General features: G+C 40.2%; 1 protein-coding gene and 1 long non-coding RNA gene across 8 annotated transcripts in view; one reads left to right on the plus strand and one right to left on the minus strand.

The window, feature by feature from the left end:
• LOC128776495 (uncharacterized) overlaps window positions 1–15,392 on the minus strand; it is a 42,144-nt gene extending 26,752 nt beyond the window's left edge. For both annotated transcript variants that reach the window (XR_008421559.1, XR_008421558.1), the window contains exons 1-2: window positions 15,177–15,392; window positions 13,967–14,013 (exon numbers count right to left, since the gene is read on the minus strand). This is a non-coding gene — a long non-coding RNA (uncharacterized LOC128776495). The remainder of the gene's footprint in view (window positions 1–13,966; window positions 14,014–15,176) is intronic.
• The window catches only part of MTUS1 (microtubule associated scaffold protein 1), a 171,490-nt gene continuing 164,824 nt past the window's right edge, over window positions 14,929–21,594 (plus strand). For 2 of the 6 annotated variants that reach the window (XM_019466720.2, XM_019466722.2), the window contains exon 1: window positions 15,482–15,723. The gene's annotated coding sequence lies outside the window, so the exon portion shown is untranslated. Of the gene's footprint in view, window positions 15,257–15,477; window positions 15,724–21,594 lie in introns of those variants that run through there. The other 4 variants (XM_019466724.2, XM_019466725.2, XM_053900908.1 and 1 more) reach the window with 3 other exon arrangements.

A 21,594-nucleotide genomic window follows, 5' to 3' on the forward strand; every position in this document is an offset into this window, starting at 1 on the left:
TTATGTTTGTAATATATATATTCCATATTAGAAATTTTCCTTTATAATATTTTTATTTTTTATTTTGCTGCACGAAAATTAAAAGTTTCAAAAGCATGTTCAATGACTCCATCATACTCCTGGTAACAACCTTCATTTCTCCAGTGATCAGAAGTGTATGTTCTCGCCACATCTGAGAAAAATAACTACTCTTCGGTTTCTAAAAAATTCTTTTACTCTTTGATGCAGCTGGAATTTATTGTAGTATTTGAGTCTCATGTGTTTATGTATCTAAGTTGATTCCTTCCAACTTGCTAGCGAACTATTTGGAAGTCAATGTAGTAAGTGGTTATCATTTGCCGTATGTTTGCTTTGTCTCCGTTCTGGGTCAGTTTCATATTTCAAACTATGATAACTCAATTCCATATGATTTTGATCATTGTGGCAGTGTATTCTATTTTCCAAATATGCTAGGCTGAATCCATCTTTATTATCTATGAACATGATTTGATACTGTCTTCCATTTATTTTTCACTGCTAATTCTCAGTGGTATTATAGTTGTACTGCACAAATCTATATATATTAAAATAAAAAATACATTGGTGTCTTTACTTAGTTTCTCTAAATAAACATATGGCATAGTTCTTTAGTTATGTTTTTAAGTTTTTTCCATTAGGATTTATTAATTTAAAAAAATACCCTGTGTTTCAAATTAAATTTATTCCAAGGTATTGAATGCATTTGTTGATATGGCAGATTCTGTTTTCTAGTTGTGTGTAAAAACTAGTTTTTATTTGATTCCGTTGAAATTGTCCGTATTCAACCGTGTAACATGCAAAGTCAGATCTGTTCACATTCTCTGTGTTGTGATAGTGGGGACAAGATTACCTCATTATATGTCTGAGTATATTGACTCTAGTGTTCCTTTGTTGAGAGATTTTTAACAGCAGACTGTACAGTTGTTCCTGGCCTTTTTCATTGAAAAATTACCATTAGAGGGGCGTCTGGGTGGCTCAGTCAGTTAAGTGTCCAACTTTGGCTCAGGTCATGAAATCGCACTCTGAGTTCGAGCCCCACGTCAGGCCTTGTGCTGACAGCTCAGAGCCTGGAGCCTGCTCCTGATTCTGTGTCTCCCTCTCTCTCTGCCTCTCTCCCCCCTCCCGCAAAATAAATAAACAAATAAAAAAACTAAAAATTATCATTAGAGTTAAAGTTGTGTATTGTTTTTGAGCTATACATTTGGGACGGAAGCACAAAAATAAATCAAACACATAACTAGGAAGAGTTACAAAGGTGCAGTTGTTTCGTGCTTGGAGGTTAGACTGACCTGGTTTCTAACGTATCCTGTATTTATTAGCTGTGCAACATCGGGCATTTTTATAATCAGATTAGGTTTCAATGTTATCATTTATAAAATGGGTATTAAAATACCTATTTAATAATCTAATTAAAAATGGGCAGAAGATATGAAGAGATGTTTTCCAAAGAAGACATCCAGATGGTCAATGGATACATGAAAAGATGCTCAACATCACTGATCATCAGGGAAATACAAATCAAAACCACAATGAGATACCACCTCACACCTGTCAGAATGGCTAAAATCAACAACACAAGAAACAAGAGGTGTTTATGAGGGTGTGGAGAAGGGGGAACCTTCCTGCACTGTAGGTGGGAATGCAAATTGGTGCAACCAATCTTGAAAACAGTGTGGAGATTCCTCAAAGAGTTAAAAATAGAACTACCCTATAATCCAGCAATTGCACTAGTATTTCCCAAAGAATACAAAAATATTAATTCAAAGGTATCCATGCACCCCAATGTTTATGGCAGCATTATCTACAATATCCAAATTATGGAAACATCCCTAGTGTCCATTGACTGATGAAAGGATAAAGAAGATATATACACACACACATACAAGAGATGAAATGTTGCCATTTGCGATGACATGGATGGAGCTAGAGTATTATACTAAGTGAAATAGGTCATCAGGGAAAGACAAATATATGATTTCACTCATTTGTGGAATTTAAGAAACAAAACAAATGAGCAAAGTAAAAAAGAGAGAGAGAGAGAGAGACAAACCAAGAAACAGACTCATAACTATACGAAACAAACTGACAGGGCAGGTTGTTGGGGATGGGTGAAATATGGGGGAAGGGGATTAAGGAGGTCACTTGCGATGAGCACCAGGTGATGTATGGAAGTGTTGAATCACTATATTGTACACTTGAAATTAATATCAGACTGTATGTTAACAAATGGAATTTAAATGGAATTTAATTTTAATTTTATTTTAATTTAATTTTAAATGGAACTTAAAAAACTTTTTAAAACTTCTACTTAATAGGGTTGTTATGAGTAGTGAAAAATAAACATATGTAACGTGTAAAATGCCTAAATAGTCCATGGTACACCATCAAGGTTTGGTATTATTATTTTTATCATGACCTTAATTAATCTTAGTCACTCAGAATTTTAATGAAGGAATTCTAAATCCATGCTACCTATCAAGTCACCACTTCCTGCTGTTTAAATTAGTACATTCTCTCCTGTTTCTATATCTATTGAATTATCTGCTTTGATAGTAGTATCTTTATTATTACTCCTTTATACTCCTTTTACATTTTATTAAATATATTTTTCCTATCCTTTTTATTTTTACCTATGTGATCCTTTGCACTTTAATCATTTTGATAACCTTACTTCAAGGGTCCAACCGCACGACTTAGTTTCTACAAAAACACAAGGACTTCATGAGGTCCTCTAATGCTGGAGCAGTTCTCTGTATTCCGTTGCACTGAGTCAATTCCTATTCCTTCACAAAGTTTAAATTTTCTCACAATTCCAAGTGAAAAGAGCATAGGACTTATGAAGACCTGGATTTAGGTCCTATTCCAAAAAGTTGTGGTGATCATCAGATTAACTCAAATGAAATAACGAGTATGGAAACTACTAGCAAAATATGTAGCTCATAATAGTCCTCAAAGGAAAGCTGTTTGCGGGGGCGCCTGGGTGGCTCAGTCAGTTAAGCATCTGACTCTTGATTTCGGCTCAGGTCTTGATCTCACAATTTGTGAGTTCGAGACCTGGATTGGGATTGGGGTTCTGCTTGGGATTCCCTCCTGAGTGCTCTCACGTGTTCTCTGTCTCTCTCTCTAAATAAATAAACTAAAAAAAAAAAAAAAAGCTGTTTTCCTTCTGCTTTTATCCTTTTCTTTCTCTATGGCTTCCTTTCAGCATCCACGGGGGCTTCTACAAATCTGCCTAAACAATTTATTCTCTATACTGACAAGGAACGCCCACCATACAGGTCTTGTGGCAATGAAAATCTTCCATTTGAGAGTCATTTGTGCCTGGAAGATGAGAGGTCATCATTTCCGAACATAAAAGCAGACAGAGGAACAAGGACAGTAAAATCAAAACCCATGGGCAACATCCATAACAAAACTAGAGGATAGAGTATGTGCATGAAGCCCCAAACACTGTAATTGAGGAAAGTTAAGGACAGCTACAAGAGCTGGTGGTATCAGCAGCTGTATAGTAGAACGCAAAAGGAAGCAATGAGGTATTGATAGATCTGAGAATCTCGAGATAGCCAATAAACATTCACGCAAAGGCTTGGAGGTTCATTCTGAGAGTAGCGGGTGAAACCGGAAGAAGTTTTGCGGATGACAAGGGCAGGGGGTGCAAAATGTCTGGAGGAGCACGATGAATGATCAGAGCTAATTAGCCAAATTTCCACTCCAGGGCAAGCACTACACAGAGGAGAAACTCCTGGGATACTAATGCTAATTGAGTAGAACAGGGACAATAGAGACAAAGGAAGGAGAGGGTCCACATGAAAGTGAGGAAGAACAGAGTCAAAAGATCTCAGAAAGTAAGCTGCTGTATTTTTAAGCACTACACAAAAACAACTATTTCAGCATTAACTAAAAGACATTTCAAAAATCTGGGGCACCTGAGTGGCTCAGTCGGTTGAGCGTCCGACTTCAGCTCAGGTCATGATCTCACGGTCCGTGAGTTCCAGCCCTGCGTCAGGATCTGTGCTGACAGCTCAGAGCTTGGAGCCTGCTTCCCATTCTGTGTCTCCCTCTCTCTCTCTCATGCTATGTCTTTCTGTCTGTCTCTCTCAAAAATAAACATTAAAAAAATAAATAAATAAAAGACATTTAAAAAATCATAAAAGATATGAGGCAGCACAAAAATGAGAATTAGAAAATCTCAGAAATGAGATGCTAGAATCAAGGGAAAAGTCAAAAGTAGAAATAAAATCAATTCAGAAGCGAAGACTACACTAAAAGAATACACAAGAATAAACACAAGAATAAATAAAAACAGGAGATATGCCTTAAGAAAATAGAAAATAAGGGGCGCCTGGGTGGCTCAGTCACTTAAGCATCTGACTTCGGCTCAGGTCATGATCTCACAAACCCTGAGTTCAAGAGCCTGCTTCAGATCTTCTTCTCTCTCTCTCTCTCTCTCTCTCTCAAATAAGTAAACATCTTTTAAAAATCAAAAGAAAATAGAAAATAAAAGAGAAAAAATTAAAAGAAAAAAATGAAGGAAAAATATTAAAAGGGTTTGAGGAAAAAGTCAGAGATGGGCAAAGAAGATATAACTTATGTTTAATGGGAGTCCCTAAAAAAGAAAGTAAAGCAAGGAACAGAATAGCTATCAAAAAGACCCTTGGGGTGCCTGGCTGGTGCAGTCGGTTAAATATCTGACTCTTGGTCTCTGCTCTTGTCATGATCTCAAGATTCATGGATTTGAGCCCCACAATAGGCTCTGTGGTGATGTTTCAGAGCCTGCTTGGGATTCTGTCCCTCCTCTCTGCTCTTCTCCTGTTTGGGCTCTTACTCTCAAAATAAATAAATTTTAAAAATTTGAAACAAAACAAAAAACAAACAAACAAACAAAACAACACAACAACTTCCCTAACTCCCATAACCAAGGACACTTTCCTAAAATGAAAAAAAAAAAAAAATTGAAACTTTGACACCATCGAAAAGTTACACTAAACATTTATAAAAAGTGACCCAGAACTAAAAATATCAATGCATATTATAATTAAACTATATTTTAAAAGGAAAAAAATTATTGTGGACATGTAGGCAAAAAAGTCCATTTGTAAGGGAAAAAATTCAGATTTGCTATCAAACTTTTTGACAGTAATGATTTAGACAGAACAAAATGAACTAATACATTTAAGATAAAGAAAATATGAGTTGAGGGCTTTCGAGGGTAAAGGCTGCATTCAAAATGTTATTGCTGTGCAAAAACTCAGGGATACGGTTCCCATGAGCACTTGCTGAGGAATCTACTTGAGAACAAGCCTTGGACAACCATAACGATGAGACATATGGACATACGACTTACAGGTAAGCATTAAACACACACATACACATAGGTATATACAGGTGTGTGTGTGTGTGTGTGTGTGTGTGTGTGTGGTAGTACATGTGGACTAAATAAGGATGTGAGAAAGTGCAATCTGTGATGGCAATACACTCAAAAATGTAGAAAAAAATACATTTAAAACATGGAAAAATAATAGGGGTAACAAAACCAAAAAATATTAGTTGTTTTTAGTAACCTTACTGGAAATGGTATTAATGGTGTTATATTCTGGGGCCTTGTGTGAGTATACTGTGTGATTAAGCAAATTAATAACTGAATAACATTATAATTCTCTCACCTCTTTGTCCTTGGAAACCAAGATTCTCTGTGGGGAAAAATTATATATTGTCTAGGTATAGATATACACAATAGATGACAGGTACAGATACAGAATATTGCCTAATTCTGTCCCTGAAATAGTGACTAACCTAAAATCAATGAAATTCTTTAATACCCAGATTGTGATCTAGGAATATCTTTTACCACTGAAAGAAACCGGCTTCTTAGAGAAATGGCTTACTCCAAGTCTGGGTCAGTAAATGTACAAGATCTTCCTGGAAAATAATATCGTATCAGATAGCGAGGAAGTTCTTAAAGGTTACTAATATTATTATGTGATAAGGCCTTAGGCGCCAACGTAAAGAAACTCCCAAAGGCCAAAAATGAGAAAATTTGATAACTATAATGGTTTGAAATACATGATTTCATAATTGAAACAAAAAACAGTGACCCATTAATTAGTTACCTTTATAGGATTCCAGGAAAACAACTCATTATTTTATTAAAACTGGGAAACATAGGGAAAGAATCAAGTATTTTTCCTCTTTCCAGGACTATGAACTATTCCATTGGGTAATTATATAATACAGAAGGGCATATTTCTTTTTATAGAAATATTCCAGCAAATAGGTGAAGAAAGAATGACTGAATTATTAACATCATTCTTTTGCAAACTGTAATGAAATCATGAATGTAGGCATTAAGCATAGATGACTGCTAACATCATAAAAAGTGAGTCCATCAGACATTTTGTACCTCCTGGTGAAAGAACATGATACCATTAATGAGGTATTCTTTCCCCAACTAAAATCAAACCTGAATTTTATCAAGCCTGTAGGCCCAACCACCAGCTAAAGGAACAAGGAAGTGCAATCAGCAAAATTCAGACAGTGAGAAACTCTACTGATCAAATGATTCCATTTCTTCAACAAATCTACTGCCAAGAGAACTGGGTGGGGGGTGGAGGGGTGGTGCAGAGAGAGGGAGAGAGAGAGAAAGAGGGAAGGAGAACATAGAGATTAAAATAAATATTAACAAATAGGAAATCTAAGGTATAGTGTTTAGGAATGGATACATGGATGACAAAATTATGAGGAAAAGCAAGAAATTGATTACCACAGAAGTCAGAATGGGCTGAAGGAGAAGTAATCATCAGGAGGGAGGCAACATTCTATTTATTCTTGACTGAGGTGGCATCAGAATGTGTATTTTATAATATTTATTAAAAAACTTTTTTTTAACGTTTATCATTGAGAGACAGAGAGATACAGAGCATGAGCAGGAGAAGGGTAGGGAGAGGGGAGACACAGAATCTGAAGTAGGCTTCAGGCTCTGAGCTGTCAGCACAGAGCCTGATGTGGGGCTTGAACTCACGAACTGTGAGATCATGACCTGAGCCGAAGTCGGTCGCCTAACCAACTGAGCCACCCAGACGCCCCATACTTTATAATATTTATTAAGTTATGAGTTTGTTTCATATGGTTTTCTGTGTCTGTGTTCTATTTTACATTGAAGGTAAGGTATAATAAGAAATATATGTATTGCTCTTTGACCCCAGTTCCTGGCACAACACTCCTAAAACCCTCTGAATTTCCCAAATGATAGGAGTTATCTTTTGTCATTCATAAGATGCCCCTTTTGAGCATACCAGAGTTTATTCTAATAAAGTCACTTAGGATGGGACCCTTAGATAGCCTCAGGATAGGGCTGGTCACCAGAAAGACCAGGTGATTAGAGGATTGAAACTTTCAACCCCAGCCTCCAACTCTGGGAAGGGAGCGGCATGTGCGGCAGATTAATCTCTGAAAAATTCTGAACCACAAGCTTTGGTTAACTTCCACGTTGGTGAATGCCTCCATGGCAAACCCTAGTTCCATGGGGACAGAAACCCTGTAGTCTGGACCCTTCCAGACCTCACTCTGCGAACCTCTTCATCTGGTTGTTCTCCTGCGTCCTTTATATCTTTTCTAATAAACCAATAAATATAAGTAAATGTTTCTCTGAGTTCTGTGAGCCTCTCTACAAATTGATCCAACCCGAGGAGGACGTCATGGGGATCTCCAACATTTATGCAGTTTGTCAGAAGCACAGTGACAACCTGGCCTTGAAATTGGCATCTGAAGCGGATGTAGTCCTGTGAGACTGAGCCCTTGGCCTATGGGATCTGATGCTAAGAACTGAGTTAAATTTGTAGGGCACCCAGTCTGTACTCGTGGAAAATTGTATTGCTTGTGCTGGGAAAAACACACTGGAGAAAGTTGAAAAAAAATCAGCCATATCTTTCTGGACACGAGGTTTGAACTAGTTAAATTAATATTTGAAGTCTTATTTCCAGGTACATGCTTCTATTAAAATAGAAGCCTGCTGAAGTTTACTTAGAATGCCAAACTGTTAAAATAGGTAACTCTAGGTATTTACACTAAAAGTGGTATTTTTGACTTCCAATTTTTTAGCAATGGAAAATTCTTCTGCACTAAAGACCATGGAGAGAAATGGGATTTCTTGGTACCCAAGACTATCTGGAGGGTATGGGAAGAAAATATGAGACCTTCTATTTAGCTACCTGTCTGTCCATGTATATTTTTAATCTTATTCTTTTCTATTTTTGCGTATAGTTTATTGTGTACATATTAGTATTCTAGTGCCATATATAATTTATAAATAAGTGAATATTGGGCATGGATACTCGATTTTTTCTTATAGATAAGGAAGTACAAGAGGAATGGTTTAGAGACCACTGGCCTACTCCCTTGAACATTTTGGGCACGAAAAAGAGGCTGAAATGAGGAAGGATGGCAGGTCTTAGTACGCTGGACGGAATGATATTTTGCGAATGCAAACCCTTCTGTAGCCTCAAGTTCATAGGCCAGTGGGAAGGGAAATGAGTGTTATTAGGAATTCCAAACATGAGCTCATATACAAATCATAAATACATGGATAATATCATATTTCATCCTCACAACCCCGTGAGATCTAAAGAAATAATTTTATAAAAGAGAAACAGAGATCAGACAAGTCAGATCAAGTAAAGCATATCTAGGTGTCAAAACTAAATCTTCTAACTCCAATTGGTGTCCTCAATTCTGTACTGATAATAGTATTTTTTTTTATTGTTTGTAGTAGACATATCCTCCTATTTAAGATTTGTGAACAATAATTTTTTTTCCTGAGAAACAACAAATAACAATTAGTTGTGGGTTTCTAGAGCAGATAATCAAATTATAAATTAGTGGGGACTAACCATAATTTTGTAGGTACTCAAAAAGAGATCAGAAGTGTACTTATCCAAAACAGATAAATCTTTGGTCGTGTTAAATTACTGTCCTGGATCAGCAACCTGACTTGCCAGTGTTCTAGATACCCCAAAGTCAGATAGTCTTACTTGCTGATAACTAATCAGGCCCTGACTTACAACGTTGGAACACTGCAGTATGTTTCAGGCAAACATAGTATTACCCTACTCACTGGCTGGAAGGAATAACAATGATAATACTTTCATTGGCTCTTTTCTGAATTGCCAGCCCATGTTTATATTTAGAAGAGTGATTATATTTTGAGGAACGCTTGTCTAACAGCACGAGAGCTAAATGCTGTTGTTCATTTAGTTTATGACTCTTCCTACGTCATTATGATTTGCAAACATTTGCTAGAATTTATAGCACGGAGCCCATTGGACTGCATACCATTTGCAAGGGGGAAGATCGCAGAGTCAAGTATGGATTGGCAACTATGAATCAACACCAAAAATTGCAAAAGGAATGCATAAAGAGCCAACCAGTGGACCAGGCCTGGAGGCTGGTCACAATGCAGCAACACTGAACCCATTAGGCCTCAGGGATTTGCACTCTTTTCAGGGGATCACTGATCAGTTGGCAGGGCCTAAAGGGGATGGGGGCAAATTGGAAGGCTGCCCCCAGCTCCCTAAGGGCTTACATTTGGCCAAGAGAACAAGCCAGAGGCATACATTAAAAGCAAATTCAAAAAGTCTAGGTAAACTGGGATAGTGCCAAAGGTATGAGACTTCAAAGCCACAGACTTGTTATTACATTTGTCACGAAGCAATAAATAGTTTGAAATTGAAAATACATCCCCTTTTTAAGGGAAGACTCCATCTTATTGGAGCAAATATTAACCAATTCCAAGTGTGACACAGTTATGATTCATTGTCAAGAGTAGATTACACACACCAGTAGTTTCTTGAGTCATGACATTTTAAGCACTCAAAGTAAACATTTTCAAAGTGGTTGCATAACAAACTGGTGGTGCTATATTTTTCTTAATTTCTTCCTAATATGCAGAGGTCAAAAGCAGAATGGCAGGACAAGTTGTTTGTGTGTGAGCTAAGATAATTTTGGCATCATGCTGTAAGAATGGCTCCTTCTACAGAGTCTATAAATGGAATAGAAGGATTGTGGAAGATGCCTTCCAAGATATGGGAGGATGAAAGAGTTTCTCAGATGCTCTCAGGTCATTCTGAAGAGGGGAAACCGTATTTCCTTATTGCTACTGCTCTGAACTTGCCACAAGAAAGTTCTTTCTTGCGATAGATACTTGATTTACAAATCTGCAGCCTTCTACACAAGAACATTCCTACCCTGATAGTTACCCTTCTGGAATATTGATAGGAGAGTCTACTTAAGTCTCCAAGTCCACTGGGAAGCGGGATGGATAATGAGAAACCCGGGAGTTGTTTGTGAATAAATCAAGACCATTGACTGGTCTCATACTGCTTTCTTGCAATCATTGCTACAGCTAGTTAATGTGTGTATTTGACCATGCATGTCTCACCATCTCGGGACACAGGACTTAAATGTCATGTGGCTATTTGCAATATACATTTTCTGTCAACAGAAATAGGAAAAAGGTCATCCACAGGGTCAGAAAATTCCAGTATTCTGGGTCTTTGTTACTTCTACAGTTCTTCAGCACCTATCAAATGGTTGGCTGACTACAAAATTTCTGGAATGCGTTTAAAGCAACTGCGTCTCACTCTGAGGCAAAGGATCTGTGGGCATGTTAGAATTTTACCATGAGCTTGACTTTCAGAAGGATATATGAAAAAACTGCTATACACACACATATCTATTTACAATCAGTCCTTGCTGTTATAAGGCTTGATTGACATTGGCCTAGTCCCTGAGTGGGTAAATCATCTTGAGATAAATTTTATGATAATACTTCGTTTTTGTTTTTTTTTTTCAAAGCCGCTATGTAAAATAACCACATGAAGTTTCTTACCATATTATATATATTGGTGTTTTCTATTCGGGAAATGTTGATCTGAAACAGGAGTGAAAAATTTTTCTTTTTGAAATTAGTGCTAAGAAGAGCTTTGCTTCCCTTGAAGAACTCTCAGCCTCTTCTGAAAACAGCAATTATGTAACTGGTTGGGACACTTGGCTACCAGGAAGCTCAGTGGCTTACTTTGGTTACTCATTTGTATGTTTACTCTTACCTGTAAGTTTTGCCTTGGATCCTATTTTATACTTCTAAACATCTATTTATTTTTTTTAATTTACTGTGACTATCTTTTAGAGTTATTCAAACCCCTCATTCAATGTAGTGGAGATATAAGTAAATATAAATAAGTAATGAATTTTTAAAAAGCGATCAAGTTTGGGAATAAAATGACTCCATGACTTTCTCACCACTTAAATCAGTGTATTGTAGTTTCCATTTTGGGAATTGAGTCTGAAATTCTTTTTTTCATTTCTGATTGAACGCAACTTCGAGAAAATTAGCTGAAAACTCTACTCCAGGGAGATGTCAATGTTAATAAAATTCTAACGAATTTGCTAAGTCATCATTTCACCATAATCACAGAATGTTAGAATTTTATGTACCGAATACTTCCTTTCTAGATAAACTAGAGAAGAAATGGTTTGAAAGCATCAATTAGGCATTCTTCTTCCCCCCCCTCCTCCCCACCAACACATGTGTTATTTGACAACTTATTTTATCTGTAAGTGAAATTAGTAGGGAAAGAATTTTAGTCATTCTTGATGTCAAAACCTCAAGCAGTGAAAAGTTCTTAAATATTGGAATGGGTATCATTATTTACATGGTTCAAAATCCAAAAAATACAAAATTATATCTAGTGAAAAGTTTCTTGTCAAATTCTGCCCTCCAGATGCCAAGGTCCCTTCCCAAGATACAGCCAATATTATCAGTTTCTGACATATCTTTTCAGAAATATTTTATGCTTATACAAATTTATGTATATATGCTTACATACAAGAGTGTATAATTGCCCTTTTTTTTAATTTTTAAAATTTGTTTGAGAGAGAGAGAGAGGGCAAGTGGAGGAGAAGGAGATAGGGCGGAAAAGAGAGAGAGAGAGAGAGAGAGAGAGAGAGAGAGAGAGAGAGAGAGAGAGAGAATCCCAAGCGGGTTCCGTGGTCAGTACAGAGCCCGACTCCAGGCTCCATCGATGATGCTGGGATCATGACCTGAGCCAAAATCAAGAGTCGGATGCTCAACTGACTGAGCCACCCAGGTGCCCCTAATTCCTCCTTTTTTTTTTTTAACATGGATTAATGTTCTTATAGTTAAAAAAAGTTTTTTTTTTAACGTTTATTTATTTTTGAGACAGAGCGAGACAGAGCACGAATGGGGGAGGGTCAGAGAAAGAGGGAGACACAGAATCTGAAACAGGCTCCAGGCTCTGGGCTGTCAGCACACAGCCCAACGCGGGGCTCGAACTCACGGACCGTGAGATCATGACCTGAGCCGAAGTCGGACGCTCAACCGTCTGAGCCACCCAGGCACCCCAATCCCTCCCTTTTAAAAGAAAATGTAGCATACTATAGATAATTGTTTTGAATTTTTTAAAAATTGTGCACATAAAGTGTCTGGGATAACATCGTAAAAAAGTACAAAGAGCTTTTACTTTTTTAAAGTTTTTTTAATTACTAGAACATAGAGCAGTGCTTATTAACATTGCCATGTAACACACTTGTTTATTTCTTTAAAAAAATTTTTTTTAATGTTTACTTATTTTTGAGAGAGACAGAGTGCAAGAGAGAGAGGGAGACACAGAATCTGAGGCTGTCAGCGCAGAGCTCCGACACAGGGCTTGAACTCACAAACCGCGAGATCATGACCTGAGCCAAAGTCTAACAGACGCTTTACCGACTGAGCCCCTCAGGTGCCCCACACATTTATTTAAATTAAAATTTTATTTTAGTTTTTTTCCCCCCATTCTTCGTCATTCTTTTTCCTCATTGTCATCAAATGGACAAGCTTATACACATCTACCATTTCTTGTGTATTGAAAGATGAATTATGTTTAGACTTACTGCCTCAAAGGACATGTGCACTTACGGTTTCGTTACGTAGTATGAATTGCTCTCAATGGAGGTCATTCTAATTTACATGCACATCAGCATTGTCACTGCCTGTTTCTCCAAATTTTTGCTAACACGCAGTGGTTATCAAACTTTTCAATCTTTGCAGTTCTGATAAATGAAAAAGTGTTTTTTCTATGTAGTTTCAATTTGCATTTTTCTAGTACAGAAAAAAATTCTGGTAACGTTTTTTTTTTTTCTTAAGGACAAAGGACCCCTACGTTGTGTGGAGTTATTATCTGACCCTTAACAGGTTCCTGGAGTCTGGAGCAGGTTAACACTGGAGTTCAGAGATCAAGAATATGGCAACATGCCCAGAGCCAACATGGAAAGAAAAGTCAGCAGGCCCCACTTCAAGCATATTTGCCTTGACAGAGTCCCTGATGATGTCCCTAGAAGGTAACTTCTGTTTTTATGTGCATGCAATTACAAGCAAAGATTCAGATTTCCCAATGACCACAGAAGTTGCTTCTAATTACTTAGGTGAGGGGTGTTTTTTTTCTCTTTCCTTTCCTGCAATTTATCCCTCAGAAAAATGAAGTAAAACAGGTTCTATATTTACAGATATAACTAAGTCACACAATAGAACTATGGGGGGTTGGACCAAATCACCTGGGTCACATGAGGGTTATAAAGATTAAATGATATGTTTAACACTAGGACTATTCTGTTGAGGAAGGAGGCATGTTGCTAATTAGCATAATTGCCCCCTCACTTGCAGGAACTATGTCAGTGGGTTTGTTTTTGGGTTTTGGTTTTAGTGCTTTTGCATAAGGGAGAATCATTCATTGGTGTTTAAAGCTGTATCTGCTTAAAAATAATCGTATGCCTTTTCCTAAAGTCCTAGATACGTTCCATGTCTGTCCTTGAAATAAGTACTTCAAAAGCAAGCAAGAATTGTCGCACAGTAGAATAAAAAGACTAGGTCATGACTTAGGCCGGATGCCTTTGCGCTTACCTCTGGCTAGCTGTGTGACCTCAGTAAGTCACTTGAGCTTTCTTCAACTGAAAAATGGAGATAATAAACTGATCTATTTACTTGGGTCTTATTGAGGAAATATTGGGACATTGTACATATGAAAAGTCTGCAACTATAAATGACAATACATCTGTTAGTTGATCTAATGTTGATAGTATAGAAAACTTAAACACAGTATCCTCAGATTAATTCTCTGAAAAGACTTATTTCTCTTAAAAAGCCTTTAGCAAGTCCAAACCAGTTAATTATTACTATTGTTTTAATTTTGGTCTCCTGCACCTGGGTGGCTCAGTCAGTTAAGCCACCCACTCTTGGTTTCAGCTCAGGTTAGGATTTGAGGGTTAATGAAATCGAGCCCCGTTTATGGCTCCACACTGACAGCACAGAGCCTGCTTGGGATTCTCTCTCTCCCTGTCTCTGCCCCTCCCCTGCTCACTCACGTGCTCTCTCGCTCTCAAAATAACTAAACTTAAAGAAAAAAAAGAGATATTTAAGATTTTGATCTCAGGTTGTCTGACATTTAACAGTTAAAAATATGCCAATAGAATAAAACATTTTATGAACGTAATGGACAGCTATGGATGAAATTCGTTCAGTTTAGCAAAGAAGGACCTCATTTGTGTTTAGAGAAAAGTGGGTCGGCCTCGTTTATCTCCCTGGTGTTGTATTCTGTACACGTTTTATTCTAAGATCTAACAGCAGGAGCTCATTTCTTTAACCTTTACTAGGGGTTTGCTAGTAAACGTCTTAGTAGGACGAAGCTAAAACAGACCAGGAGTCTGACACTCTGAAGAGACCATCGGTGCTGGTTCCTAGCACACCTCCGCCCCGATCCTTCTGCGACCTCCCCACTCCCTCCCCCCACCCCCGGCCCGCCCTCGCTGCAATGCCCCACGGCTAGCTGGAAGCCAGAGAGCTCGCACGGATAAGCGAGGGGGCAAGAGCCGGGAGTAGGCAGAACTCCAGTCGCCCGCGGGGACCTGCGTGATCTGGGGACGCGCGGCTCAGGCAGGTGCGCGGTCAGCAGCCCGGGGCGCCGCGTCGCACGTGGCAACAGGTGCAGCGCGGTCCCGGGCAGACGCCCGGGTCTGGGGCGCGTCGGCATTTAGCCCGGGAGCTTGCGGGGCTTCGGGACTGGGACGCGGGAGCGCAAGAGGGGGCAGCGAAGCGGCTGGCGGAGCCCGCCAACCTGCGAGCGGAGCAGAGTCGAGCGCAGCCGAGCGGAGCCGAGCGGAGCGCGGCTGGGGCCGCCCTGGCCTGCGTGCCGAGGTACAGCCACGAGCGACTTGCAAGTGTCTCGGGGCACAGCCCCCCCTTGGTCGCCGCCTGCCCTTTGTCTCCAGCTGCAAGGCGCAGGCTGGGGCCGCCTGGAAGGGGAGGCTGCGGGCCCGGGGGTGGGGGGGCAGAGGCGGCGGCGCTTTTCTATTTACAAGTTTCCCGAACTCCCCGCCCTTGCTCCACCCCCAGCGGCTCGGGAGGCGGGGAGGCTGGGACGCCCCGGACTCCGGGTTCCCGCCCGGCTGCTGCAGCCTCCGCTGGCCTGCGGGGGTGGGGTGAGGGCCTGGCCGTGTGTCCCCAGGTGCGCACGCTGCCCGCCGGGCACTGATTGCGCCGCGGGCCTCCGGGGTGGGCCTGGAGCGCCTCCGCCGGGGGTCCGGAGGGCGCCCGGGCTTGCAGTCCTGGTTTCCCCCGTCCTGCGTCTCGGCTCCCGGAGGAGGAGGAGGGAGGAGCTGCGGGTAAGCGCGGAGTTGAGGCGATTCCCGCAGCCCGGCCTGTCCGAGGTGGAGATCTCAGGCGAGGGTGGCGAGGGGACCTCCAGGACGCGACCGTCACAGGGTGACGGGACTAGCTTTGAGGGAGGGGGCGGGTATTCCCGGGGCTTGGGTGGGGGCAAAGTTGGGGAGAAGCGGGGAGGCACCCGCAGTGGAGCGGAGGCTGTGCGGGGAGCGGGTCTCACGTGGGGTCAGCTCAGCTGGTGCGGCGGGGACGGATGCGGATCTCCGTAGCTGTCACCTTCAAAGTGACCCGAGGGGTTTCCAGTAGACTCAGCCTGACAGGCATCTGCTCAGCCGGAAGCCACCCACCAGACACCTGACCCGCGGGGCCGGCAGTCCTGGCCTCGCGCGGTGCGGTTCGCTCGGGCCCATTCTCAGCTAAAGCACCCGGGGCTGAAAATGTGGCGTTCCTGAGGTTTGCTGCAACTCCCAAGGCCCTCCGTCCCGAGCCTGCCTACTTCCTGCAGCTCACTTGCGCTTTCCTAGCTCTCTAGAAAAATCCGTTCCAAAGTAAGGTCACCTGATTGACGACTAATGTGTTTTCTTACCTTACATCCTCTTCTCCGTTTTCAAGACGTACTCTTTGCTGCTAAGTTATTTGTTGCCTTTGAGTTGGAATAACTTATTTTGGACTAAGAATAGGAGAGATTAATTTTCACGTAATTTTTCACATACTCTGTTAACTACAACGGAGTATTCAGCAGTGGGTGTGTAAGAAAGGAAATCCAGTGTGTTTGTTTGAATAAAATCAAAGTCTTAGGCAGAACGGGGGAGGGGTGTAACAGGCAGCGTTCAGGTTTTGCCAGGTGAAGGGATTTCAATCTCCATCCCACTAAATCCTTAGCCCTGGGGGTGGAGGGTGGGGTGCAGGTGTGAGGAGTGGAGGGAAGGAGGGCGGCAATCTGGGAGGGAGGGGAATAAAAAGGAAATGAGTCGCTGCTTCCTGGGAACCTATGACCTCCTTAAGGAGTCTAGATAACACCCAGATAACTGTGTGTGGTTAACCTGAAGAAGAACTGAAGCGCTTGGAAATGCAATAAGGTAGACCAACTAGTTTGTCAGGGATCATTGGGCCAGGAAATGATGGACAATTTAAATTGAAACAGTGATGCCCTCCCTATTTGTATAGTGCTTTGCAATGTATAAAATGCATTTATTGGTATTTTTCTTTTTCTTTATCGTTCTTTTTCTTGATATTTTTCTTACATGCAGCATTCCATAAAGAAATTATACAAAGAAACGATTGGAACTACTTATCCTTAGAAATAAAAACATAGTAGAAATTGAGTTTAAGATATATTTAACTCGTGCCAACTTTTCCACTTCTTAAAACTGTCTTTATGTGGAGAAAATAGTGCTTGCAGAAGAGCTGCGCCTTTCCATTCTGTATCAATAATGCATGGTTGCAATTTGGGATTATTTCATAGGGTTATAAAATTCCGGCTAGATTTCTTTGTTGGTATTTCAGTTACTAGTCTTAACCACTTAGAAGGCATGTCCCATGTACCCTTAATTCTGAGTAAGGTTCTTTTTACATCTATTAGAACAACCTCTGTGTCCTGGAGTAGAGACCATTGCAAACCAGATTGTGTTTGTTGATAAGAGATAGTTGTGCATTGTACATACCATTAGGAACAACATTCCTCAAAATGGCTTTGTTCCAATTTCTAAAGTAATGCTTGCTGTAAAAAAAAAAAAAAAAAAAAAAAAAAAGGTAGATTCAGAAAAAGTATAAGTGTTAAATAATTCCACCACCCAAATATAATCACAATGTTTTCTTCATGCTTGTTAACACATAACATAAATAGGTTTATTTTTTATAATTACATTTATACATGTACAGATTGCATGCTGATTTTTTTTCCTGCGTAACTTAGGAAAAAGCTCACCTATCATTACAGTTCTGCAAGAGTTTTATTTTAGTGGCTACATAATGTTACATTATATAGAGGTAACATGGTTGTTTATAAGCTGAACTTTTATTTCCAGTTACTGTTAAATATATACTGTTGCAACAAATATCCTTTATAAAACCTTATCTACAGGGCATATTTCCTTAGGATGGAGTCCTTGAAATACAGTTGATGGCTCAAAGATCTCTGGAGACAGATGGACCATTTGCTTTGCAAAAAATGTTTTACACAAGTATGATCCCACTAGCACTCTGAGAGTCCTTGTGTTACTATAATGTTGTAACATGGGGGCTCACTCTTAAAAGGAAAAATAATTCCTTTTATTAAAAAAATTTTTTTTAATGTTTATTTTTTGAAGGAGAGAGAGAGAGAGCATGAGCCTGTAAGGGGCAGAGAGAGAAAGGGAAAAACAGAATCTGATGCGGGCTCCAGGCTCTGAGCTGTCAGCACAGAGCCTGACGAGGGCCTGAACTCACTGTGAGATCATGACCTAAGCTGGAAGTCAGACGCCTAAATGACTGAGCCACCCAGGCACCCTGGAAAAATAATTCTTCTAGCTCTATAAGTGAACAGTGCTTTCTTTATATCTAAATTTCCATTTCTTTTATTACAAATTATGTATACCAAAAAAAATTAAGTTATTTTTAATTTTTATTCCTTTTTAATTGAATGTAGGACCACATTTTTTTCTATTGGGGTATTAATACCTTTCTATTCATAAGAACTTTTATGGATTGATAATCTTTCACCTTTCATGTTGCATATCTTTCTTCCCCATTATGTCTTGGCCTTATAAAGACCAGTAGTACATGTTTATAGTGGTTTTGACTTAGAGATGTTCTAGATTTTAATGTAGCCAAGTCTGTTGACTTTCTCAAAAACATCATTAACACTTTTGAATCCTAGCTTAAATACATGACCGTGGCAGAAGATGACTTTTAAAAGAACCCCCCTGCCCCCCATGTACCCTTAATTTTGAGTAAGGTTCTTTTCAGATCCATTAGAACAACCTCTGTGTACTGGAGTAGAGACCATTGCCAACCAGATTGTGTTTGTTGATAAGTAATAGTTGTGCATTGTATATACCATTAGGAACAACATTCCTCAAAATCAAAACAGAAAGTTTTGAATTACAGGGAACAAAAATGTTTGAGGTATGTTGTTCTGTGATAATGTCAACTAGGCTCACCATCCATCTAGTTTTACTCATTTGTAGTAGTAGTATTTTGCTGTTCAATGATTGTTATAGTTCCATACTGAATTGGTGATGAGTCTTGATATCCAGACAGATGTATATGTAGTTTAAAAGTTGTCCCAAATTTCCAATATTATTGATAGATGAAACTATTGAAAGAGGGGAAAAAAACCTCCTGACTTCCCAGACTTGAGTTCTCTTTCCATACTATGGAAGCTTAAGTACACCCTGAGAACTTTTAGAAGCCTCGTTGAGGGTGCTCTCCATGTCTGAGGACCCACAAATAAACCACTGGACCATACATCAGCCAGGAAGGTGAGGTTGGTGTGCTGTGTGTGTGTGTGTGTGTGAGGGCACTTAAAAATGCACCCCAACTTTCTCTACAGGCAGGTGAGCCTACCACGAGGTGACCTCCCCCACTGGCCTGGCAGGGACTTAGACAGCAGTGACTGTGGCCTTTAGAGAGGTGAGGAGAGACTGAGGGTGAGTGACTGTGGGCTGTAGTTGAAGGACTAGGTCATAAGGCGTATGACTTCACCAGCCTGAAATTTGGTTCGGAAAAGCCAGCTTTACGCATGGTTCCCCAAACTTGACTTAGGGAAATCTGTTATAACCAAGTTACTGAGTTCGACTGGCCAACGACTTCTTCTAAAGATGTATTTTTCTAGGGGGTGTATTTTTCACCCAGGCGGGTGGCTCAGTCAGTTAAGCATCTCACTTTGGCTCAGGTCTCGCAGTTCGTGGGTTTGAGCCCCGCGTCGGGCTCTGTGTTGACAGCTCAGAGCCTGGAGCCTGCTTCGGATTCTGTGTCTCCCTCTCTCTCTGCCCTTCCCCCACTCTCTCTCTCTCTTTCAAAAATGTTAAAAAAATTTTTTTTAAGATGTATTTTTCTAAATCAAGTTTCTACAAGATTGCTGAAATGACCACAGTATTATTTGAAATCAGTTCTAACTCTTCTATGTGGGCAGTTATCCAGGATATTAATGCATGATTTTTTTTGTTCATTTGGCTCCAGATGAAAAAGATTTTTCCATTTTGGGGATGACAGATTTGAGGGCTAATCTTTACTCTGTAGACAAATACAGTAAAACTTCACTTTCATACACAGCAAGGTATTTTGCAATTGGTGATTGCCCTGACGTATCATGTTGACACAATCAAGGAAGAAAGGGTTTGCTCAACAAATACAGAGTAGTAAGCCAGTTTGAATCTAGAGGTGTTTTACTTAAGTAAATAGCTTTCAAGCCCTTCAGAATTCCATTTTTGCATCTCTATCTTTGATTCCCAAACAGCCTCATTTATTTAAAAAAAATTTTTTTTTTATGTTTATTTCTGAGACAGAGACAGAGCATGAGTGGGGGAGGGGCAGAGAGGGAGGGAGACAGAGAATCTGAAGCAGGCTCCAGGTTCTGAGCTGTCAGCACAGAGCCTGACAGGGGGCTCGAACTCACAAACCGTGAGATCATGACCTGAACGAAAGTTGGTTGCTCAACCGACTGAGCCACCCAGGTGCCCCACCTCATTTATTCATTAAAGCTAATAGGTTGGGGGTGCCTGGATGGCTCGGTTAAGCATCCGACTTCACCTCAGGTCAAGATCTCATGGTTAATGAGTTCACGCTCCGTGTTGGGCTTTGTGCTGACAGCTCAGAGCCTGGAGCCTGCTTCGGATTCTGCGTCTCTCTCTCTCTCTTTGCCCCTTCCCCTCTCATGCTCTGTCTCTCTCTCTCTCAAAAATAAACATTTAAAAAAAAATTGAAAAAACTAGTAGGTTTTCCTTAGCCTGCAGTTTATGCCCAATATTGAAGAGAAAATATTTCAAGATAAACTGTATTTAAGTCTTGCTAATAGTCGTATATCTAAGTTCATGAGTGTTCTGTGTATTACTTGCATGAGTAAAAGAAAAATCACTAATCCTACCACTATTCTAACATAGAAGTTTTATTTCATTTTGAAGTTGTAAAACTAAAGATCGTTTTAAAGTCCCTTAAAGTTTGTCTTGAGGAGACATGTTTACTTGTTAGTAGGGTTGACTCAGTTCTTTTTGAGCATTGAAAGGTCATGTGAAGGTAGTACATAAGTTTCTCAAAGTAGCTGCAAAGGGCAAAGTGGTCACTGGGAAATTAACTTCCAGGTAGTGTAGTTTCCCCGAAATTGTACCCCTTTCTTGTTGCAGTAAGAGTTGTGCTAAGTGGAAGGGGAGGTCTGGCCAGCTTGGCACTGTGTGTGCACAGGAAGAAAAAAGCAGAACAAAACAGACTAAGAATGTGTCAGTCTTAAAGGTAAGGTGCCATGGAGAGAGGGGTTTAAAGCCATCAAATTCTGTATTTTCACTCTGTAAAAATTTTTTTGGTGTTTGTTTTGAGACACACACACACACACACACGGCACGAGCGAGCGAAAGGCAGAGAGAGAGAGGGAGACACAGAATTCGAGGAAGGCTCCAGGCTCCGAGCTGTCGGCACAGAGCCCAATGCGGGGTTCATACTCACGACCTGCGAGATCATGACCTGAGCTGAAGTTGGACGCCTAACTGGCTGAGCCACCCAGGTGCCCCTTCGCTCTATTAAATACGTGTAAATGTTTGCACCTTCTCAACGTATAGTCATTGCAAAGAAAATTAATGTTTATGTTCTTGAGCCAATCAACCACGATTCCCCTGATCTTCTACAATTAACTAAAACATTTAGGGACATTGGTGCCCTAAATTGGCATTGAGAAAGCA

This window comes from Panthera pardus, unplaced genomic scaffold (genome assembly GCF_024362965.1).
Source record: "Panthera pardus isolate Hobbes unplaced genomic scaffold, ASM2436296v1 HiC_scaffold_13, whole genome shotgun sequence".
NCBI classification, from domain to species: domain Eukaryota; kingdom Metazoa; phylum Chordata; class Mammalia; order Carnivora; family Felidae; genus Panthera; species Panthera pardus.